This window comes from Apodemus sylvaticus, chromosome 9 (assembly GCF_947179515.1).
Source record: "Apodemus sylvaticus chromosome 9, mApoSyl1.1, whole genome shotgun sequence".
NCBI lineage: Eukaryota > Metazoa > Chordata > Mammalia > Rodentia > Muridae > Apodemus > Apodemus sylvaticus.
In genome coordinates, this window is record NC_067480.1 from 58,569,437 (window position 1) to 58,595,242 (window position 25,806).

Here is a 25,806-nt window from a genome sequence, read left to right on the forward strand (position 1 = left end):
TGTAGTCTAACATTAAGAAATGGCATCTAAAGGACGTGTGTTGCTGGTGCACAGACTTTGGGGGGCGCTAGGAGCCAGCAAGCAGGAAGTCTTTCCGAAGTGCGATGCCTTCACCATCTCCCAGTTCTTAAATTTTATTTTATAGTTAATAGTTTTGCCTTCAAGTCAGTTGTCTTCTTTATTTTTGTTCTGTATTTTTAATTACATCGCCATGACTCTCAGCTTCAGCGTCTCTCTCCTGCTCCTGCCCCTCAGATAAAATGCTCTGTTGCACCAAGCAGACGAATTGCACCCTGACCTGAGGCAGAAAGTAAATTAACACAGTGATGAGTCAGGGTAGCATGGGAATATCGTCCAGATGAAAATCACTGCTGATTAAAAGAGTAACTTTTGTGCTTCAGCGTTGCTCTCAGGAATCACCATGGAAACACACCGCAGTCGTTCTGTTTCCTAGTAAAACACAGAGAGATGTACCTGCTCATCGAGTGGAATCAATCAAACGTAACCCATGGCCCTGAATGTTTTAGAGCTGATCTGCCACCCTTTCAAGGTGACTGTCACTTATTGTAATCAAGAGTTGCACAATGCATGACTTCAGCTAATCTAGCTCTCCAGAGTGCTTGTGTTGATAGACAAGGAAAGGCAGGGAGATGTGAAGACCCTGCTGCCTTTCACATCAGCCCAGATGCTTGTGCGCGCCATGAAACCTCATGTTTATGTGTGGTGTCTACGGAGGGAAGCCCTCACAGACAACACTCACATGTTTATCATTGAATTAATCACTCTCTGGGAGGTGAATGGTCTTGGCCCCATATCTACACTTTTTCACTGAAATTACTTATCATTATCTATTTTATGGTATGTATCCCTTTTCCACTCCAAGAGGTTTTAATTTACAGAGCATTTCAAGAAGCTACAACGATTCACAGTCTTCTGCAGGGGGAGACTCTGAGTCTCCCAATTCATTAGTGAGTTTCCTTTGATAACTTTGAGCCAGATTTATGTAAATATGTCAGGACTTCATTGGTGTCCCATGTGTAGCACAGAAGGTGATTATTGGTGTGTACAGTAACTGCAATCCAAGAGTATTACCAGATGGACTCTCTCTATATATATTGACTTTTGACTTTTGACAGAAATCCTAAGAACATGCAGTGTATGAAGTATCATTCATCTGAGTTAGACCCTGCCCCATCTTGATGGATTTACTGTATATTGTAATTTCATAGTGATGCAGGAAATAAGTGAGTGAATTACTCTATTGCAACAGTGACTTCTGTAACATTTGCTAGTTCTTTTTTGTCCTTTCTTTTTTTTATTGGATATTTTCTTTATTTACATTTCAAATGTTTTCCCCTTTCCAGCTCTCCCCTTCAGAAACCCCCATCCCATCTCCCCTCCTCCTGCCTCTGTGAAGGAGGGTGCTCCCCAACTCACCCACCCTCTCCTGTCTTCCTTCCCTGGTATTCCCCTATACTGGGGAATCGAACACCTTCAGGCCCAAGGGCCTCTTCTCCCACTGATGTCCAACAAGAACATCCTCCACCACATATGAGGCGGAGCCATATAGAGCCATAGGTCCCTTCATGTGTACTCTTTGGTTGGTGGTCCAGTCCCCAGGAGCTCTGAGGGGAGTTCTGACCTATTGACACTGTTGCTCCCCTCATGGGGTTGCAAACCTCCTCAGCTCCTTCAGTCCCTCCTCCAACTCCTCTATCAGGGACACTGTGCTGAGACTAATGGATGGTTGCAAGCATCCGCCTCTGTATTTGTCAGGCTCTGGCAGAGCCTCTCAGGAGACGGCCATATCAGGGTTCCATCAGTAAGCACTTCCTGGCACAGGGATTCCACAATTCACAGACCATATGAAGTCCAAGAAGAAGGAAGCCCAAAGTGTGTATGCTTCAGTGCTTCTTAGTTGGGGGAACAAAATACTTACAGGAGGAAATATGGAGACAAAGTGTGCAACAGAGACTTAAGGAAAGGCCACCCAGAGACTGCCCAACCTGGGGATCCATCCCATATACAGGCAACATTTGCTAGTTCTATATGAAACAACACAAAAATTAGATAAAAGAACTACTATGTCCTTGCATCAGTGTGGACAAGGACTAGATATTATAGCTTTTTAAAAAAAATTATAGTTTAATTGTGTGTTGTACGTTCTTCTGTATGTGAACATGCACAGACAAGTGCAGATTCCCATAAAGGTCTAAAGAGGATGTGGGATCCCCAGAGTTGGCATGGTATGTGGTTGTGAGTTACCTGCCATGGGTACTGGGATTGGACTCAAGTCCTCTGAAATAATAGTATACAGCCTTAACAACTGTGTCATCTCTTTAGTTCTCAAAAGCTTATCTTTTAAAAGAAATATTTCCATGCAATGTAGAGACAAAAAAATAATAATACTTGAGATGAAAACTTGTACTGAAAATTTTGGCCTTTCTAAACAAAATGTCAGCAAATTAACTGTAACATATTGAAAGGATAATACATCATGGCCAAGTAGCAGTATTCTAAGAATGCAAATGGAGGGTAACATTGAAAAACTAAGCAAGGTGTAATTTACCGTATGAAGAGAAGAGGCAGGAAAAAAATATCAGCAAAATAGCTTAGTGCAGTTAAAAAACATTAGGCAGAGCTCAATGTCTGCATAGTATGTGAAAAACTTAGACTATGAATACAAAGAAGCACCATTAATCTGATAAAGATTTTCAGCAAGCCATCTTTGGTAAAAAATACAAAGCTTAATAGTGAAACTCTGAAAGCCAGATATGCACAGCACATTCCGTTTCTACCAGTGTTGGAATGGGAGTGTCAGGGCCTGGGGCAGGGCTCAGTAAAGCGTTTGCCTTGCCAGCACTATGGGAGACTAGACCTGTGAACCCACGTAAAAGCTAAGCTGATACGGGATCCGTCTACAATCTCACACCCAGGAGTCACATAGGAATCCCAGGGAACCTGGCTAACTGTACCTGCAGAATTGCTAGTTCTATGTTCAGTGAGGACCTCGCCACAATAAAGTGGAGAGTAACCAAGGAGGAACATCAGATGTCAACCTGTGGCCTCTATGTGCATGTGTACCTACATAGGCATGCTCTTGCACACGTGGACATACACATACTCCACACTCACCTTGAGGCTGTAGTCTAGTGTTAGGGCACTTGCCTTGTGTATATCAAGCCCTAGGTTCAATCCCTCATACTAGGACCAAGGAAAAAAATGAAAATATAATAAAGAGAAAGTTTGGAGCTAGGAAATCTTCCCAGTGATGACAAAGACAAAAAACAAAAAAAAACCCTGTGCATATGTAATTAAGTTACAGGCATTAAGGTAGTGATAGGCTAATTGAATATGCATAAGGTGGGTAATCTCCACAGAACTGGATTCAAGAAGAACTGTTAAAGGGATAAGGCTAGTATGAACCAAGCGAGGAAACAAAGGCAAAACCAAGATGCTATTTATAAATACAGAACCATTTACATTAGCAATGTAAATGTAAACGTTCCTTCTATGAAAACAATAAAAATTATTTTTTTAAAAAATAAAGAAAACTTAAAAATTTCTTTACAGTATTCAAGGCCAGTAATTTAAAATTCTATTTCTTTTCTTTACCCCAGAAATTATCAAGTAGAAAATGAAATTTTAAAAAGAAGCCAGTAATAAAATTATAATTTTCAATATCTTAAAAGTATCAAATGCTCTGATGGAACTATAATTTGTTATGGAAAAAAACAATAAGTGGAAAAAGGTTTTTCTATCTATAGACTAAAAATTTCACTAGAGATAGTCAACCACTTCCACCTGACTGATAGATTCATCAAAATCCCAGTAAGGTTCTTCACACATATGTGATTTGAAAGCTAGTTTTTAATTTTATATAGAAATGCAAAGGGCAAAGAATATGCAAAATTCTTGAAAGAGAAAAGCCTAGAGACTTTGCTTCTAGATATCCAAGACCTATTACAGAATTACAAAAATGAAAATAATCTGGTTTTGTACAACGTAGACAAAATGGAGGATCAGCAATTAAAGATTAAGTCTGTACATGCAGTGTCCTCTCTAATGATAAATGCAACAGGAGCTTGGGGGGAAATGAGTATGCTTTCACTATATAAAAACCTCAATTCAAGTAGGATTGTCTTCCACACTGGAAAGATGCAAAAAGAAACGCCTTGCATCAGTGGCTCTCAACCTGTGGGTCATGACCCCTCCTGCAAACCCCTTTCTTAAAAAATATTAACATTACAATTGAAGTAGATAGCAGCATTATAGCTATGAAGTAACAATAAAATACTTTTATGGTTGAGGGTCACCACAAAATGAGGAACTGTATTAAAGAGTCACAGCATTAGCAAGGTTGAGAACCACTGTATGAGCACACATAGGGAACATAACTCATGTCTCAGCGAGAAAGATTTCTAAAATAAGTTGCAAAACGTTAGACTATCTTACATTAAGATATCTTAATCTTAATCTTAATCTTAAATTAAGATTAATCTTAATTTTTTGCTGATTAAAAGACACCATTCAAAATGGTGTCCATATGAAAAGTTGTGAACAAATAATTCTTGCAGAATATTTAAAGAAGCTCTAAAAGCTAATACTGAAGAAATAGATGTGCCAATTGAAAAGTGGGCAAAAGGTTTGAGCAGGCAGTGTACAAAAATATATCCATTGACTGTCACACAGGAAAAGATGATCAACGCTCATAGTCACTGTGGTGGTTTGAATATGCTTGGCCCCGGGCATGGCACTATTAGGATGTGTGTTCTTGTTGGAGTAGGTGTGGCCTTGTTGAAGGAAGTGTGTCACTGTGGGGTTGGGCAATGAAACCCTCCTCCTCATGTGGGAGCCAGTCTTCTCCTAGCTGCCTTCAGATGAAGATGTAGCACTCTTAGCTTCTCCTGCACCCTGCTGGGCTGGACACTGCCATGTTCCCTCCTTGATCATAGTAGGCTGAACCTCTGAATCTAGAAGCCAGCCCCAATTAAATGTAGTCCTTATAAGAGTTGTCTTGGTCTTAGTGTCTGTCCATTGCAGTAAAACCCTAAGGTTTGAAAGAATGTGACATGACTTTTGGATAGTGAGGGACACTTGAACACCTCAAGACCAGTGTAAGACCAGAACTGGTTGTTTATTAGTGTCTGAACCTAAATGGTTGCTAGGTTTTAGGTTTTAGGTTTGGTTGGTTGGTTTTGTTTTATTTTGTTGTTGTTTGTACCTTTGTTTGTTTTGCAGCATAGTTGTTTCATTTATATATATATATATATATAATAAGTTCAGTCAATGCTTAAGTTTAGTCATTGGAGTTTTATTAGTATCTTAGCAAGACACTTCCATTCTTCCACGACCACGAGACGTAGGCATTATGTGTGTACATTAAAGCAAATGTTTGTACTTAAACCAACATTTGCTCTAACGGAATGCATAGGTTGTATGTAAGCTAGACATTGAGTGTGAACACAACTCTACTGCAGATCCTTTGCATGATTTGAGCCTGTGTGTGACTTGGTATCTAGTCTTTTCCTTTCTTCCTTTATTTGTCCCTTTATTCATGCAAAGACATGTGTACTAGCCCATGAAAAACAGACTAGAGAAGCCTTTGGACCACTTTGTTCCTTATATAATATTGGACAAGACTTAAAGTTCATTAATATCTATGGCTATTTATCTTCTTCCAACATATACAACAATGCTGATATTTAGAAGATAGCTGTAGAAGCAGGATTGGATTGTAAGTGGTGAAGACACTTAGAATAGATATATAAATAAGTGTCCTGTTGCAGGCTATTTTCTCATTATGAAAATCCTATGTGCCTAGTTACAGAAATTTTGGAGACTTCATAGAAAAATCATATTTGATATTGAAATCTGTGATTTTTTTTCCTATCTAGAGACAACCAACTTCTATATTTTGTTTAATTTTCTTCTTCCCTTTGTGTCAATGCATGTGGGCAGGTGGGTGTTTGTGTGTTAGAGTATATGTTAATTATCTCAAAGCAAAACAAGAACCCCTCCTTTTTTTTTTTTTTTAAAGAACTGAGTTTAGGTGATTAAAAGTGAGGCAATTTGGCATCAATTTAAACTCCAGCAGAAGAAATATTTTGTTTGGAGCTTGGCTAGAAGAGACACATTGGGGCCATCTGGTTTTAATCCTCTGCTTTACCAACTGATCCAAGAAACTCACCTTCTCCCCAGCTTCCCCTTTTCATCCTGTTTGGCAGACTCAGATACACCCTGGCATGGCTACCAAAACAAATTAATGCTTCTTAAGTCTGCTTGTAATTAATAACTCCCCACGGAGCATGAGTCTTCTGTACCCTTGGAAGTTTGCCTCGTTTTCTCTAAGATAACTAATTAGATGCATAGGACTGATAGAGCTTTTCCTCTTGAGCATCTGCCACACAGTCTGCATCTGTAATAAGGGATAAGGTGATTAAAATATGAAATGGCTGCAGCCTTTCTCAGGTGTCACAACATTGATGATATTTATTACTTCCCTTTACCCCCTAAGCCAAATGTATCCCCAAAGAAGAAAAGAATTAAAGTGAATCAAAAGTCTGTCCCCGAGACCATTTGTAGAGTTTGGTTAACGTCTGATGTCTCTTCCACTCTTCGCTGCATACATATTTTATAGCAGAGAAGCTGCATGTGACGGATGGATTTCTCAATAACAAGTTGGTGACTCTTTCTGTGGAAACCATTGTGCTACTCTTATTGAATTCCTCCCTGAGAGAGAGAAGAGAAAGAGAGGGAGAGAGAGAGAGAGCACATTAGAGCACTTCCCTCATGGGGCTTCCCTGGGCAGCTTGTCTGAGATGGAATCCCGACTCAGATTTCTATTCTGTGGGTGGTAATCCTCCCCAACATTTCAAAGGGAATACTTCTTGTCTACATTTATCTCACTTCCCCGATGGAGGGCTTCCCAGCCTTGCACTATTAATGTCTTGGAAGGGAAAACTTACGGGGGCTGCTAGTCGTGGGTGTTTACGTGTGTATTCCAGAATGCTTATTAATTTTCCAGGCCTCCACTTGCTGGGTACCAATGTCAGCCCTTCCTTCTCCCTCAACTTCCTACATTCAAAAATATTGCCAGACATTTACCAGAGGTTCACTGGGGATGGATGGTAGATTATATTTCCCTGCTTAAGAACAATATTCACAAGGCAGTAGTAACAGTCACAGTAAAACAAATAGATCTCTACTGACAATATATAGTTGGAAACCCAGTTAGAATTATTTATTCATCTCTTCAACAAACCATTGAGAAAGCTCATGAGGAGAACAACTGGTTGAATACCCAATTTAACCAATCTGGTACCTACTACCCGATGAATATGAAAGAGGCTTATGGTTTTGAAATGGGCAAGTCCAGTTGTTTAGGAAGTACAAGGACATCTCCCCATGCAGAGGTGTTCATCCTAGGGGCTCAGTGCTGTATCGACAGTGCTGGGCTCCTACTAAGCCCAAGCACAGCCAAGAATAAGCACAATTCACTTCTACTCATTGTCGATAAAGTCTTTAAAACAACCAATTCAATTCGGCACCTCACCTGAAGAAGGGAGCTACAGTATACTTTAATAAGTCAAAGTAATTATTGTGGGAGGGTATTCAATTGTAGCAAAAAATATGGTGAATTCAGAGTGTGGGGAAAGTACAAAGCTTTCACATTGGTGCCCAACATCCTGACCAGGAAGTCACAGACTAGGTTGGCAGAGACTGGGACAGTCTCTCAGTGTCCATGGAAGGCTGACCCAGGACCTCTTGTGGAAACCAAAATCCAGAGATGTACAAATCTCTTATGCAGAATGGCTTTATATTTTCATGTGACCTACATATTCTCTCTAAGGTACTTAGAATACCTGATAAGTGCTTCACACATAACTATACTTCACTACTTAGGGATACTAACAAAAATGCGTGTTCAGCATAGTCATTTTCATCGTCATTTTTATTCTCCTGTTGAGTATGTGCAGTTTTCAGAGTCCACAGGTAAGGAAGGACATCCTATTAAGTGTTAAAATAGAAAAGGCAACCCTGGATTGTTTTTATTTATTTCATTAAAATCACTTCTGGAATCAAGTTCTTTTTTTGTTTTGTTTTGTTTTAGTTTTGTTTGTTTGTTTGTTTGTTTTGGTTCTTTTGGAGACAAGGTTTCTCTGTATAGCCCTGGCTGTCTTGGAACTCACTCTGTAGACCAGGCTGGCCTCGAACTCAGAAATCCGCCTGCCTCTGCCTCCCAAGTGCTGGGATTAAAGGCGTGCGCCACCACCGCCCCGCTTGGGATCAAGTTCTTAAAGTTGAGATGCAGAAAAATCATCTCTTTGCTCATCAGTGAAGCCCTTTGTCTTGGTGTTCAGTTACGTACAGCGGGAAAATGAAGGACTATAAAAAGCCATTGGGTAATATGAAAATGGCTCTACTCAGAAAAACAATCTAAATATAGTTTTTATAATTTAAAGAAATCCATATAAATACTTATTCATATAGCCAGAAATAAATGTTATAATTGAGGTTCTTGAAAGACTAGGAGAAGGCAAGATGGTTCAGTGGGTGAAGGAGTGCCCAGCCAAGGCTGATGACCTGAGTTTAATCACTGCATCCCAAAAGAGTGCCCACACATGGAAGCAGTACCACAAGTACCACACGAGCACACACACGCACACACACACACACACACACACACTCCTTCAGGAATACATGTATAGGGTCTTTTTCCCATCTGTGGGTGCATATGGTCCTTTTCCTTTGTTGTCATTGCTGCTTCTCTTTAAACAGAGGGCATTTGCTATAGACAAATCACTAGGTCTTTAAACCCTCCTGCCCCAACATAGGGACCCTTTGGAAAAGGTGGCTGATGCTCCTGGTTCCCATAAAGCACTCATGTTCCGTAGTTCTGTCATTAAAACTGTTATCAGACTCCTGTTACAGGAGAGATTCTTTCTCTATTCATTTACGGTGTGGTTTTACTAAAATGAACAGCGTTTAATCCCCAAGTCCATAATTCTTAGCCCAATCTGTCTATATTGCAAGGACTGTTAAGGCTCAATTCTAAAATCCTGATAGGTAGATACTGTGGTATTTGTGCTAGTAAAATTTATGAAAGGTCACCCATTGGTGGTAGGTTTAGAATAGAAATTCTAATAACTTTATTTGCCAAGCAGAATTAAATGTTTTAAGAAATTTTAATATCATAGAGTCAGATATTCATAGATAGCTATAAGACAAATTTTAAAGGCTAAGTTTTGTGTACATGCATGTGTGTACACCTGGGCACATATGCGGCATATATTTTGTGTACGTGTAGGCAACCTTGGTTGTCTTTGCTCAGGTTCACCTATTTTGAGACAGGGTGTCCTAGTGGACGGGAGCTTACTAGAGAGTCTAAGCTAGCCAGCCTTTGAACCCTCGGGAAGCTCCTGTCTCTCTGCACTTCCCCAACGCTGAGGTAACAAGGCCACAGCACCACACCTAGACTATTTACTCAGGTTCTGGAGACTGAACACAGGTTCTCAGACTTGTAAAGCAAATGCTTGATTGACTTAACCATCTCCCCAATCCCAACGTTAATTTTTTTTTTATCTTTTCTTTCTCACAAGCTGAAATTACTTTTGTTAAATTAGTGGGAAAGATGAAGTTTTGTGATAGCTTAAATGTGATTCAACTCATAGTTTAAGAATGAGCACGATTCATGCTGGGCAGTGGTGGTACACACTTTAATCCCAGCACTTCAGTGGCAGAGGCACTTTATCTCTGTGAGTTCAAGGCCAGCCTGGTCTACAGAGCGAGTTCCAAGAAAGCCAAGGCTACACAGAGAAACTCTGTCTCAAAAACAAAGAATGAGCACGAATAAAAATTGAAACATTATATAAAATAAGATTAATCTTCTAAAATGTGCTCGTACTACAAAGAGAACAAAAAGACGTGTATACTGTTCCCTCCCAGCATGAAAGAGCAGCTGGAAATAGCTGTTTCCAATGAGGCGAGTTTCCTTTCTGTCTGAGCTTCAGTAACAGCGTCCTTGGAGAGTGGCTGCTTTGATGAGACTCAAGTATAAAAGCTTAGTGATAGGAGAGAATGCATAGGAATGATGGACCGAGACCTAGCAAGTATGTCTGCAGGCACCACACACTAGGCTGTGTTAAACTTTGGTTTACAGAACTAGAAAGATCCTTTGTGCCAATTATAAATGAAAAGCCTTGATGTTCTGCTTCTAATTTATCATCAGAAAAGCACATGGATATTTATATATATTAAGCTGCATAAACACATATCGTTCTTAATAGCAGTAGTAACAACACCAGGAGAGGACAGTCTAGAATAGCAGTTCTCAGCCCATGGTTCGAGACCCCCTTGGGGAGTCGAATGGCTCTTTCATAGGGGTCACATAAGACCATCTGAAAACACAGATATTTTTATTACCATGCATAACAGAAGCAAAATTAATTTTATGGTTGGAGTCCGACAGCATGAGGAACTGTATAAAAGGGTTGCAGCATTAGGAAGATTGAGAACCACTGCTTTAGAAATTCAGCACTAGCTGGGCGGTGGTGCACACCTTTAATCCCAGCATTTGGGAGGCAGAGGCAGGCAGATTTCTGAGTTTGAGACCAGCCTGGTCTACAGAGTGAGTTCCAGGACAGCCAGGGCTACACAGAGAAACCCTGTCTTGGGGGGGGGGGGGGAGGGGGAAGATTCAACATTAAGGAAAAAAGATAATTATTGATACAGTGTTGCACTGACTTACTGAGATTTTACATAGTCACTAAATGAACGTTGCAAAATAATATTTAATACATGGAAAATATTTACTATGTATTAAAAATAGAGGAAACTTATTTTAAAGTTTCAGTATTGTGTGTCCATGTTTATGAGCTATTACATAAGAAATAGCTCAGAAAGTCTGTTCCTACTGTGATTTACAGATCATGTTTTTCCCTCTTATCAATCTATATTCTAAAGATGTGTTTGTAATTCTTTCGTATCTTCTTTTAAATCCACACATTAACACAAATGAGCATTCCTTCCCGGGCGGGCCCTTGTTCAGGCTGCATGTTACTACACACTGCACCCATCCCTGGCACACAGCAGTGTTCAGAGTTTATGTAACAGTCCAGTGAGGGCCTGAGGGCAGCTCAGTGAAAGAGTCCTCGTCCTCGCCTCAGGCAGACAAACCTCTGGATTCTATCACAGCACCCCCCACCCCCATCCTTACTGCCAAAAATTATAAAATGTGTAATTTTTTTCATCAGGCTTTCATTTGTTTTTTTTTATATTTTTATTTATTTTTAAAATTCATGCATTAGCACAAATGAACATTCTTTCTGGGACAGATACTAGTTCAGGCACCATGTTTAAAAAATCATTTTTTAGGAAAATTGAGCCCATCACAGTGACTGGGGGTATTGAGGAGAGCAAGCTCCCAAAATTGTCTTTAAACAAAGGGAGAACACAAGGTCCTGATGGACGTCAGATCCCTCCCCACCCCTGCCCGTGCCGAGGGTGTGAGGAGGCTCATGTAAAGAGAGTAGAAAGAAAAACACACCTCGGGTTGGAGTGTGCCTGACTTAGTAAAGGATTTTAAGTGTCTCCATGGTCAGTGGCTGGTTCTATAGAAATGCACACTGGCTCAGAGCAGGGTAGAGTCCAGCTCCACTTCCCAGAGAGGCTGTGTACCATGATGCACCCCCCTACCGCTGCAGACTAAGGAGATAAGGACTAGACTGTCCAGGACAGGATGGTGTGAAAGCCCGCACAGCCTGAATTCCCTCTGTGGCCTCAGGGGAAAGAGGCGAAAAGAAGAAGGAACAAGAAAAAGAGGAAGAACGAACAGGGCAGGGGCTGGGAGGGCAGGGAGGAGAGATAAGTTGGAGTCTAAACTGTGCACAATAGAATCCCGGGACCTCAATGATTCTTTTGTATTTTAATAAGACTCACCATTAATGTTTAATGTTAATAGTTTTGAGTTAATCTTTCCAACCCAGCACCCTCCCTAAGCATAAACTTGGAAACTTCCTTCAGAGTTCTTTATAATGAGTAAATGCTGAAATTGAGCTACAGTTAACATTTCTTGCTTAAGCACGGGACTCCCGTTTTATGGCTTCTGTGCCCTAGTACAAAATTTGCGGTCATAGCCTCCTCCCAGGGTAACGGGAAGTTCTGCTGCCTGACAACCTGGGCAGAACTCAGCCTGCACTGTGCTGTGCTGCTAGGGAGAAGGTGGTCACTGGAGCTGGGTCAGTTTTCTGTCACAGTTTGAAAAGTGGGTCATCACAAACAGACGAAGGCCCCCGCCTCAGGAAGGCATTGCTCTTGACCTGGCTCTAAGACTGGAATGTGCAGTAGACAGCTACAGTCCCAATACTGGGAAGGCTGAGGCAGGAGAATCATAATGAGTCCCAGGACAGTCTGGGCTGTGTAGAAGAGACCCTATCTTACAATAGACAAATTAATAAAAAGTTTCATGTAGCTGATTCTTTTTTTTTTCTTAAGTTAGTTCCTAACTAATCCATACATAGACTTCGAGTCACCATGGTAAGGTAAGGGCCCTCAGAGGGAAATCGGGTTCAGTTTTGACAACTGTGCTACTTTTACTACTACACAGCAAGGAATAGTGGCCCAGTCTCCACCATGCCAAATGAACAATGAATCAACACATTTTTCCACTGGGATTGGGTATGGTTTTTGGCTACTATATACTGATATATTCTACATTTTTTAAAATTAAAAACTAACTGTCTAAATCCACCTTTTCTATAACTGTTAGAATATGTTAATTTTTTTAAAAGATGAATTTTTGAAAACAGCCCTGTCTAAACTACAGTGAAATTACTCTGACTGTTGAGAATAAGAAAAATGTCACAAGTATGTAGAGAGCTGTTTGAGAGCTCTTCTGACTGACAGTCTCACTGCAGGGTAGTTTCATGTTGGTTTATGAATGGCGTGAGGTAGTAAGGTAAGATGGTGGGTGACAGAAAAGTTAGCTTCAGCCCACACTTAGACCTCTCTTCAACCATTCATTGAAACTTTCAGCCAACAAGGTGGGATCCGTTGGTGTGAGAGCTGTAAAAATGTTTGTGATTTACTTTGCTAAATTAAATATGGCCCTCCTCACGGATTCCTTACAAATAGCCAAATAACAAAAGATGAACATGCAGGAAAGAAGACGAAGACACCCAGATTGGTGTATGAGCTTCCAAATCCGGTGACTGGAATGGCTCCACGTGTACCCGGGGCCTGTATCTATCACCGTGTTCTATGTCAGGGACAGTGCTTAAGATGCTGTATTCTTGCCTTCAGCAGAGCACAACAGTGGTGGCGATATCTGAAAGGGATTAGAAGGACTAGGAGGTACGGCTTTGTTGGAGAAGGTGTGTCACTAAGGGTTGGCTTTGAGAAGTCAAAAACACATACCAGGCCCAGGCCAGAGTGTAGCTCTCAGCCACATCTCCAGCACTGTGCCTACCTGCCTGCTGCCATGCTCCCTGCCGTGATAGTGGACTAAACCTCTGCTGAAACCATAAGCCAGCCCCCAGTTAAATGCTTTCATTTATAAAAGTTTGCTTGGCTATGGTGTCTCTCCACAGCACTAGAAATGTGACTAAGACAACAACTTTCAAAGTTCCCAGATATCTGAAAAGTGCGTGGCAGAAACATGACATCACAACTCATTACAATTCATGCAGTATTCAGGAGCTTTCTGAATATTTGTCCTCCAATTAGGTATTGCGTGTGGGTTGGTAATTGGAAGCAGGGTTTGCATCTTCCCACTGGAGATTGGAAATGTTCCTCTATGAGGGCAGATGTTAGTTTTGCTTTTTGGTAATAAAGGGGGTAACTGGAGGATAGGAGAGTAAATTGAAAGAAATGGGAATTGAGAGAAACTTAGAAACAATGCCTTTCTTTCCTTTCTTCCTTCCTCCCTTCCTTCTTTCTTCCCTCCCTCCCTCCTTTCCTTCCTTCCTCCCTTCCTTCCTCCCTTCCTTCCTTCCTTCCTTCCTTCCTCCCTTCCTTTCTTCCTCCCTTCCTTCCTCCCTTCCTTTCTTCTAAAGAACATGGGCTGTTCTGGAAGAAAGGAGGCTTGCTTCCCATTTAGCAATGCATAGGAAATGAAGGAAGGAGTCAGACGGAGCTCATGGAGAGCTCATGGAGCTCTTAACACATCTGAGGACACAAATCCAGGAGGATTAGCAATGCTGAAACTCAAGCCCGTAGGCTGGCTCCTAGTACACCCTTCAATGAAGGAGACATGTAATGGTTGGGCCCAGAGTATGTGGCAAGAGAGAGGCCCACAGTGGGGGAGCCCATAGAGTAAACCACGTTTTAAACTGACAGGCAAAGTTAGCTTTTGGAGCATCATGATTTTATTGTGTTACAAGAAGATGAAACTGGTATAATTTTTTGTGTGTATTTCATCTTTTTAAAATCTAAAAATATTTTCCTCGTCACTATGCCCATGAAATAGCAGTGATCTTATGTAAATGAAAGCATGACTTAATGAGGTGAAATGTATGTTATGAGCTTTGAAAGAAAGAGCCCTTTGCTCTAGCTTTTTCTTTAGTGTGCTCTTGCTCTGGGTTTGGTAATCTGCTGTGTTGTTATTTTAATAATGTTCTGCTTTATCCTGCACTGAGCTTTAGCTTTGAAAAGAATGAAAGAGAGATGGAAGGTTCACTTACTGGGCTTTAGATTTAAATCCTGAAGGCTTCTGGCAGGGTTGAGGTCCCTTGTTCCTGCTAAAGGTTTGAGATAGAAAAGAAGTCAGCAAAAGAGACACAGCAGCAGCATGAGTCCCCCTCAGGTGTGCTGTGCTAAACTAACACTGGAAAGCAAAGTGAAGTAGATGGCGGTCCTTCTAGTTATAGGAAGAACGGTGACCAAGTGAAAATCACGTCTGCTGCTGGCTTGACAACCCACTGTTAGGTTTGTCCTACCTGCAGCCTGCAGGACACATGTGTCCCAGAGTAGCTATGAACAAACCCAACACATCAGTAGATGACACCATCACATTGCTGTGTCAAAGGCTGAACATTTCTAGTAGATGTTAGAGCCAAGCCACGGGGAGAGCCCAGGGGTAGACATCTGCCAAAGGAATCTCCCTGCAGAGGAGAAGCCAGAGAAATCAGGGGTGGGGCAGAAAGAAGGGATCCTGTGAGAAATGGTCCTTGCTACTCTAAAGGGCAAGGTTGCTGTGCATTGCATCTCAGAGTCAAAGAAGAGATGGCTGGGAATCCAGCCGGATTGCTTCCGAATCTCATGACTGCACCGTTCTGTCTGCTCTGTACCTTATCTGGCAAGCTCCTCTCAAAGGGAGAGACTTAGCCATTTTAGTTGTTTAAAAGTTCCTGAGAAAAGAATTGATTACGGGATGGTGAGGAGAGACTGGTATGGGCATCTCCCAAGGATACTGATCAGGTGCTGCAGAGGTGGCTCAGTGGCTAGGCATACTTGTTGCTCTGGTTTGGCCCTGGGTTTGGTTCAAGGCCCTCACATGATGGTTCACAACCAACCTCACTCTAGTCAGAGGAACTAATGCCCTCTTCTGGCCACCTCAGAAACTACATACGCATGGTGTAAAGATATGAACATTTTCCCTGAATGTATAATGCAATCATACATACATACATACATACATACATACATACATGCAACTTTTTAAAAAAAGAATGTAAGACTTTCGAGGATGTGTGTTAGGGTTGAGCTGGACCAAAGTATTATTTTCAAAAGAATGCAAAGCACAGCTCACCTACAAAGAAAGAAAGAAAATCTATTAAGGATTTAAAAAGAATTCTCATTAAGTAGTGAAAGAACGAATAGGATGCACAGGCCGCCCAAGGACCATTTGAGAAACAAAGCAGTTAATGCAGCGGAGGAATGGGACTACTAGGCTACACATCAAACTAGTTAATGTCCCAAAGGACAGCAGAGGTTACCCCTGGGTTTTCTTTCCTACCACTCAGTCTAGTAGAGATACTTGTATCTCTACTAGAAACAAGTTAATATGTGACTTTGCAGAGAATTAGCCTTTAATTAGCATTAGACTATCAAATGAATGTTTGCGTAGGCATGTTAATACTTTTGAAAAGATATGGAATTTTCCAAGATGTCTTATGCACAAGTGTGGACATCTGGGGCATATGTTAGTAGTAAGTGCATGCCTAGCCTATGGGGAACCCTGAGATAGAGCATCAATGCTTTGTTTTGTTTTGTTTTTGTTTTTTTGAGACAGGGTTTCTCTGTGTAGCCCTGGCTATCCTGGAACTCACTCTGTAGACCAGGCTGGCCTCAAACTCAGAAATCCACCTGCCTCTGCCTCCTAAGTGCTGGGATTACAGGCGTGCGCCACCATGCCCGGTACCAATGTTCTTAACAGTGGGGCATCTATCAGTTGCCTCTTGATATCCTCCAGGCCCCTGTTGTTTGGAATCCCAAACTCTTGTTACCAGTGCATATTAGCTAATTAGCACTGACTTCTGTTTTTCCTCTTTTGCCCCTACATAATAACACACACACACACACACACACACACACACACGCCACCGCTACCACCATACATGCATACATGTAACATAAGAATGCATAGGGAAAAGAATAGAAAACATCAGATGCCTTTTTCATGGATAAAATACAATATGTTGATATTACTAATGATAGAAAAGAGTGACCTTTTGAAATGCTGTCAAGATCCAAGGGGTTAATAGATATGGTTTTCATTAGTTCCCTTTCTAGAAATATCAGGAATAGCAGAGATTTTTTTCTATACTGACATTTCCTTGCAGTAAACGTTGCCATTATCAGAGTGGACTTGTACACATTCATGATCATGTCCTAAGTAGGTAGGAAGGGTTCTCTAGGAAGGTTTTTCCTTGTGTGTCAGCAACCAAGGCACCCACTCACTTTGTATCAGGGTTGGTATTCTAGAATTTACTAGTGGTTGTGGTCCACAGTATAGAGAGCTGGTTCCTCTCATGAAGCTTAAATATAAAATGTATTCTCTGATAGCTAATCTTCACTCTCAGCTGTATAGGAAACAGAGTTATGCAGGGAGCAAACTTTTGGATATGTTTATAAAAAAGTCCAGAGAGGTTTGGCTGAATTGAGGCATTCCCTCTCTCAGCGTGGGACCTTCATGGGTCGTGTCCCAATCTTTATAAAAAGGAGAAGACACCAGAAGGCCAGCTTTCCCTTCCCTGCTTCCTGGATGCCCACACAATGTGAGCAGCACTCCTCATTCTCCTGCCTCCATGTCTGCCCACCATGATGACTTGTATCCTTTCTTAAACTGTCAGCCAAAGGAAAGCTTTCCTCTCAGAAGTTTCTTTTTTTTCAGGTATCTTGTCAAAGCAGCAAGAAAAAGTAGCAAATTCAACTCAGCCAACAATGAAACTGGACAGGCTGGTATTGCTTTACAAAAATGGACTGGATATAATGTAGAAGTCAGCTAAAGAAACTTCAGAAATCACCCAGTTTATCCATCTAAGTTTTAAATAGAAATGTAGATTTCCTTCACATTTTCCATACACACACACACACACACACACACACACACAGAGTGATATGGACCATACAATGTTATGCACTGTTTTTCCCCATAAAATATTATGATAGTCTTTTTTCAGTGATAGTTATTAGAGGTCCATAACTTAGCCATAGTTCTATAATTTAGTTTATACCACGACTACTGATTACTTGTGAGTATAAATCTTTCTTAGGATGCAGAGTCTGATGTGGATTTTACTGGGTCAAAATCTCTTAACATTTTCTGAGCAGGACAGTTTGGCCATCATGCAGTTTGCATCTTTCGCTGGCTTTTCCATCACTGTGGGCTTGATTAGCCTTTCTTTACATACACTACAGGCTCTTATGCCTTTTAATTGGCAAGGAAATCAACAGGAACTGAGCACACACTGGAGGGAGGAGATAAGCAGAGTCATCACAATCAGCTCCCAAGAAGAAATGGAAACTAATCCAGCCAAGCTTCCTGCAGCACCCTCTTTAATTTCTGTTATCGCCTCTTAATGTGGCATAGCCCTTGATTTACACACGTGAAGAGAGTTAATGGTTCCTTATTTTTGGAATTTGGGGTGGGGGAGTGAGGGGAGAGAGAAATGAAAGTGCATTAAACCCATACCTTTCTAGAATTCCTGAGTTTCTGTGGGTAATTGTTAATAACAATTTCAAGCAACATAGCATTTTTCTAATGGCTGTGAAGTCATGTGAGCAGAATCTTGAGATGTTCTGTGCTGTTCTTGATGTGGGAGCATGGGGAAGCTGTTTGCTTGGGGTTGGGATGAGCATCTGTGGTGAGCAGAGAGGCCAGGTGCCCACAGATGTCATCATGGCTTGTCATATTAAAAGACCTCTGGGATCTCCTGAAAGCTAACTATCCATTCAACTTAGGAAAGCTATTTCTGTAACAACCTAGACCATTATCTAACATGACCATAAGTTTGATGGATGGACTATTAACTTGCATTTCTTAACTATCCTAAACAGTTTGTAGTAGCAGCTTTCAAAGGACCATACCTTCATATTGCACTTTTCAGAATTACATAGGTACAATACGATAAAAGGAGTTGATACATAGTATGTTGTAACCAAATATAACCTTAATTTGTAATAATATGCAAAAATATATACCAGTGTGAGATTTTTGGCTAGTATTAGCTCTATAGTTCAAGAGTAGAGTCAATAATCTCTCCTTTATCCCTGTTACTCCTGTATTATACCCTATACCCCTGTTTTCTTTTCATCTCTTCTCCCCCATTCCCTTTAACACTAAATAGGAGAGAAAGGAGGATAGAGGAAAGAAAAAAAAAGAAGTCCCTGAGTCTAACCTCCTCCATTTTGCTTCTTCCCTGATCAAGATTGTAACAACTTGTAACCGCTCTCCTTAAATGATGACAACCATTCATCATCCATTGAATGACCAAAAACTATATCCACCTCAACTCTTGGGAATGGGGACATAGCTCTCTTAGAATTGTTTCTGCTGATTTGCGGTATTGTTTTCCTTTGGGGGGCCGCATAAAAAGTGGGATATTGGTCACTCTTAAGAAAGCCAGCTGTAGCTTTGGTGACCAGTCTCTGCATGCTGAGAAATTATAGGCTCAAATGAAGTTTGAAAGAAAGGTGGTATTGACAAAATGGGATGGACTGAGACCAGTTGGCTCAGTCTCTTTAATGGGTGGATCTATTCATTCTCTGTCTTTCTCTGTCTTTCTCTCTCTGTCTCTCTCTCTCTGTCTCTCTGTCTCTCTGTCTCTCTCCCCCCTCTCTCTCTCCATATACACATACACACACACACACACACACACACACACACACACACACACACACACACACACACACTACCTGAGAAGCATAAACAAGTAGAATGTGAAATAGAACTTCTGACAGAGGTGCCAACTTCCCAGTATTCTTGCCAAGCCCTTCATAGTCTGAACAGGTCCTTACTGCTAAAAGATCAATCCATCTCCAAACCTCTTCTTGTCTTGGTCCCTGTGGACATGTCTGAAGGTTTTCTAGCTTTCCCTTCCCTCCTATTCCTGGACACTTAAGTATGGTGTCTAACCAGAAACAGGCAGAGCAGGGTTCCCGCTCAGACGCACTAGCCAGACTTTCCTGTTTTTACAGTCTGAGCCACACTTATTCTCTGTTTTCTTAAACAGAACACTGAAGAACTAGTTTAGCCCAGCCTGAGGCCCTTGGGACCCTTAAATTTTTCACTGCCATGTTTTCAGATAGAGACAGTTTGTACTATTTATAAAGCTTGGGTTTCCAGAGCAAGGGAGATATTTATGTATTCCTCACAGAGTTCAGTGAGCCAGTTGCTGCCCTGGATTAGCACAGTCAGCTCACCACTGAAGCTCATATTTATCCTTGATTTCGCTATCCCAAATGCACTTTGTGAAAGAGAGTTCAAACTCTGCTTGTTGCATCTGCTGTCTTCTAAGATATTCAGATGCTCTTTGAGTGAGCCTTCTAGTCCTGGGGAAATGCCTCAAGGTTTAAAAAAATGTCCTGAAAATTGTGTAAGCTCAAATACAGTCATCTGTCTTCTCTGGCTGAACAAGATGTTAAAGGTCAGGCATAGAGTCACTTTGCAGTCCCAGCATTCAGGACCTGCACCCATGAGCTCAGAACCAGCCTGGGAAACAGGAAGCTCTCGCCAACAACAACAACAACAGCAAAATCTATCCTCCAAACCAGATTCTGCACATTCCTATGAGCCAACCTACTATCAAGATGGTTGGAAAGTAAATTTGCTTATCCTACCTCCTTTCCACTCAGTGCCTCATCTTTACCTGTCAGTGGGACCTGGGAGTGCCGGTAATACCAAATCTTCTAGGTTTCTGTACCCAGAAAGAGTCTTGGCAAACTGATGCTGGTTGGACAAAGAAAAAAAATAAAAAATTAAAAAAGCAGTTTCAATCCATGTTATTTTTTTTATGTAGAAACTTTATAGTTGATTGCTCAGTTGAGAAAAGAATGAACTTCAGAATTTTAGAGGTGTCAAGAGATACGATGAAATAGTATAAGATGGTTTTATTAAGGCAAGCCTTGCAATGAGTACAAATTTTATCAAGTCCATAAAAGTCTTTGGTCTCATATTGGGTATGTACATATTGGATTTATGATGTTAGGTCTGGGTATAGTTAATTATGAATTCATGGACTGTGTGAATTTTGATAAGCATGTTAATTGGAAGTATATTTAAGGGAAAGTTAAACTGGTATCCTTTATATCAGAGATGTAGTCATATCCCCTGATTTGTGACTACAAGATCTCTGCACTCACTACTTTCTGCACACTGCTGCTTTGGCCTGTGGTTTTACCTAAACTAGTGTGTGAAAGAGACATTCCATTTCTGGCTTTGGCAAAGTAGTCCGAGGTTGATCTCTGTAGGGCAATGCTATTTTTCAAACATATTTCAAGCCACAAGCCGTATCATGAATTGTGGTACAAGTACTCTGTCTCTCTCTGGCCCCTGTATGCCTCCAGGCAGGAGTTGGCGCAACATAAAGTGTCTGAGATGCACAGAATCTCTGACCTATCTCCTGTAGTTGATATGCTCAGCACCAGATTGTCAATTGGGAAGGAAAGTTAATTCAAATCATCAAAGCTAGTTTTGGATGACTTGCAAGTTGTTTTTATTCCTACCAGGTCCACACTGTCTTCTTAACAAAGGAAGAGCCTCTAATCTAAAGGGAGAACTTAGCTCATCGGGTCCCAGTTAATGTCCCCATGGAATAAGACAAATACTTATTGCTGTTTAGTAAAGAGAGTCACATTGTGATGGTAGAAAAAGGTTCATGCACTTAAATTACATTTCACTTTCTTTCTTGCCCCTAATCCCAGACCTGTGTGAAATACCAAGACGTTTCAGCTCTCTGTTCATCTGAAGACACAGTTATACAGGCTAGAGAAGCAGGTGTGAGTCAGACCCAGGTTCCATCTCCTCATCTGTCACTTACTGTCCCCACATGAGGATGCTACTTTTGGAGACTTCTTTAGGCTTGATTGACATGACAGAGCAAAGCTTATGAAGTTCTTGTTTAGAGTAATTGCTTAGTAACTTGGCTGTCAGCAGTGAACTTGTTGCCATCATTTGTCACCACAGGTACCTTGAACGTCGTGATCATTGTGATCATCACTCCGTAATCACCTCCCTGTCCTGGTTTTCTCCTACTTCTGTCTGTCAACATTCATCTACATTCAATTCCTTATATAGCAGGGTTCTTGGTGTTACAGTCCAAATCCCTCTACCTTCTCTCACTGCACATTCTTCCCAAATAGCATCATATACAAGGACGCTTTCAACAAGATCTCTCTTTTGAGCTGCATACATTTATATTCAGCCAACCATGAAACCAGTGGTCATGACCCCTTTGAGTTTGAATGTCTCACAGGGTTTGCCTAAGGCCACTGGAAAACATAGCTATCCACATTACAGTTCATAATAGTAGCAAAATTACACTTATGAAGTAGCACAAAAGTAATTTAATGGTGGGGGTCACCACAACATGAAGGACTGTTTTAAAGGTCACAGCATTAGGAAGGGTGAGAAGTACTGCATTAGATCACACATATCCCACTGAATAGCCTAACTGCTCTCCAAACCCTAGTTGAGTGCACAGGTCTTGTCTATGATCCTGCTTGTTCTTTCTTCTGTTACCAGCTCTTCTATCACCAAAGCTGGTGAACTGGATGTCATCCCTGGTTGTAATCATCCCTGTCTCTGATGTTCAGCCAATGAAGCATGTATATTCTACTTTCTAGATCCTTAGTGCTGTATAGGTAGAGTCTTTGCTAAGAGCTGTAACCTCAGCACCTATCACAATCCTTAACAAATAATTATTGCATGGATTCTGCTCATGAAGGAACAAATGAGACTTCTGCTTCTGTTGCTTCTGTTGCTTTTTCCTTAATTTGAGAATATTTGTTCTTCTCCACCTAATTCACAATTTAGGAATTCTACAGTGGAAATATCGTAACTGGCTCCCCATTTCTAGGGTTGAATTCCTCACCCCCAGTATCACTACAGTTATTGTTCACATTGTAGCCAGAATGGCTTTTTTTAAATCAAAAAAGCCAAGAATATGATCATATTCATGGCTCTTCCCTATCAATATCATTTTATTGACTGAACAGTGTCCTTATTTGAAATCTACATTTAAAAATACTGTCCTCAAATAATCTGAAAATGACCTAGAAGCTGAGAAGATCGTTCACAAACATGCCAACCTGAGTTAGAATCCCCAGAACCTGTGTAACAGTCAGACCAAGTCAGCACACATTCTGTAATCTCAGAAGCTAGAAGGGAAGTGGAGACAGGAGAATCCCCATCAGCTCACAGCCAGCCAGGCACATGCAGCACAAGCAGCAGATAGAGCCTGTCTCAGACAAGATGGAAGCAGTGACCTGACCCTTTAGCTTGCTGTCTGTCTTCCGCTGCATGGAAGGCTCCCTGGTCTCACGTGCGCTTCCTGTTGCTTCAACCTTCCTTCCTTTCTCAGCCTGGAGAGCTCCTACTGCCAGGCCTCAGGCTGTGCCCATTTCCTCTGCCTTTGTATTACGTTTTATATTAGGTTCTCATTGGGCTCCTAAAGGGTCTCTGCACCTGCCCTGTCCCAGCTCACGCCCTCCTGCTTTATCTGCTCACTGCTCTGGGTTTTCTGACAGCCTCCGAGTTTTATCAGGTCAGCAACCACATCTGCTCACTGCACACACTGAATTCTGGTGCTTCCTCCCACAAATATTTGCTGACTGAGATAAGACCTCTCGTGCTGGTAGAATGATCAAACTATGTGTGTGAGAAAATCGTATTCCAGGATAAACACCACAGGAACATGCCTAATCTGTGTGTATTGGAGACATGCTGTATTCCTGCCCCTGTTCATCGTGCTTATAAAAGTGGGGGAAGTGGTTCTGTGTTCCTTTGGTTACAGGTTCATTCTAGGACAGGATTTGGAGCTGGTACACACTGTCAATTCCAGGAAGTCTTGCAGGTGATAATGTTGCAAAACAAAGAACAGATGTTTACTGGCCCCGTCAGGCAGCAAAGACTCCTTTTATTTCAGCCATGTTTTTAAATCAGAGCCTTTGAAGTTAAAGTTAAATCTGTTTTCATTATTTTAGTATATCCTGAGTTTAAAATCTAGATTCTATTCTCATATCAATGAGAAACAAACACAAAACATCTCATGCTTCCAATGCAGTTACGTCGAATGTATTATCTATAAATTTAAAATTATATGTTTTGAGCTGTTAATCTCTGCACTTGTTAATCTACCAAAGTCTCTTAATGATAATATTCTGTCCCATATGTATGGACTCTGAAAGGATGTTCTGTACCCAACTGAAGATCTGAGGCCATCATTCTTTTGATTACATGGAAATTTAAGAACTTGTTTTAAAATAGGAATCGTTTTAGTCAGTTTACTGGTTACACTATGGTCTAGTTAGCTTTTTCTGTGATAAAACATTGACCAAAGCCAATTTGGAGGAGGAAAGGGTTTATTTCACCTTACACATTAACAGTCTCTCATTGATGAAACTCAAAGCAGCAACTGAAGCAGAGACCATGAAGGCTCTCTGCTTGCTGCCTTGCTCCCCTGGCTTGCTCAGCTACTGTTCTTACATACCCAGGCCCATCTGCCTAGGGGTAGTTCTGTCCACAGTGGACTGGGCCTGCCTGCATCGATTAGCAACCCTTAAAAAAATGCCTCACAGAGGGGCCCGCAAGCCAATCTGAGGGAGGCAATTTCCCATTTGAGGTCCCCTCTTTCCATGCACATCTAAGTTTGTGTCAAACTGACAAGACTAACTGTGACATGATAACAATATATACTTACTGTGAGAACAAGAGGTTGGGGAAAAGATAGAGGAAGTTAAATGTTCTCTAATCCTATTAGACTGGATATGTCTATGACGTTTCCTGAATATATTGTGTTCATTTGGGTGTTGTTGTTGTTTTAAAGTGAAAATAGTGTCATTTGCACTGGTGACTTTGCAATGTGTGTTTCACTTGATGAGTTTAAGGAGTTTCAAGGACAGAAGTGGGTGATATTCTTTTTAGAAAATTTTTCCTTTCAGGATTTGAATACTATAATTCTACCATTATCACTGTCTTTAATAAGAAAACCTCAGTTGCCAGATATGGTGGCACACACAGTCTGTAATTGCAGGACCTGAGAGATAGAAGCAGGTAGATCTGTGAGTTCCAGGCCAGCCAGGACCATACAGTGAGACACTGTCCCCTGCCCTCTGAAGAATTAAAATACAAAACTTCTATAAAAATTTGTGTAGACTTCATTTTCAGGACATGAAGACATGCTTCCTATCTGAAGAAGGAATGATTTTATTTAATGAGTGTTCAAGACTATTAGCATGTTTAGGAAAGTGAGTCTAGGCTAGACTTCTAGGAATAAACCTAAACTGATGTGTTGTACTGGCAAGTGGCCACCTCTTTCCCATAATCCTAGAGAGAGTGAATCTGAAGGCAACCACTACAATGTCTGACTCAAAGACACACATCTTTGCTGATATGCAGGGACACGTCTGCCTCTGGGGCCATCCAGACTTTTGGCTGGATCCACCCTGCCCCATCATGGATGTCTGGCATCCTGGCCTCTGTCTTCCCTGCTCTCAGTATTCTGTGGCCTTCGCATGAGAAGCTGAAAGACAAGCAAACAATTCTACAACTGTGTTCCCCATCAGAATGACAGGAGCTTATTCTATTGATTTCTGTCTTCTACAGTCCAATGAGTGTGTTTCATTGCCAGAACTCATTTCTTGTCGTGAGCCCTTGCTCCAGCATGTTGTCTAGAAAATGTCATTTTGAGTTGTCTAACCTATGCCATATAGGACAGTCCATGCCCACCCACCAGGAGTGGACACGCTAATCACTGTGATCACCACGCATCCATCCAGGCTCTGGATATTGGATTGCTGTGCCCTTTGTATGGACCCTCATATGTGAAAGGGATTTGAAGGCAAGAGAAAGGGGAATGTCTGATCGGAAGGGGAGAGCCTACCCTTTGTTTTCCTTCCTATATTCTGCTCAGATCATAGCATCTCTAACCTTCTGTATCTGTCTGTCTGTCTGTCTGTCTGTCCATCCATCTGTCTGTCTGGTGTCTGCTGAGGCCTGCCCTGGTCACTCTAGTTGCAGTATGATTCCCCTCAAGCCCTTTAGACCTCATCTCTGCACTGTTTTCATAGCACCTTGTACATAGTATAATGAACTCAATAACTCTTTTATTGTGTGTCTTCCTCCCTGATAAAGTTGACTTTCACTAT

At 41.3% G+C, this 25,806-nt stretch overlaps 1 protein-coding gene across 2 annotated transcripts in view; it reads left to right on the forward strand.

Annotated features, from left to right (window-relative positions):
- Positions 1-25,806, forward strand: part of Ankrd44 (ankyrin repeat domain 44) — a 299,425-nt gene that overhangs the window by 236,539 nt on the left and 37,080 nt on the right. The window lies entirely within an intron of this gene.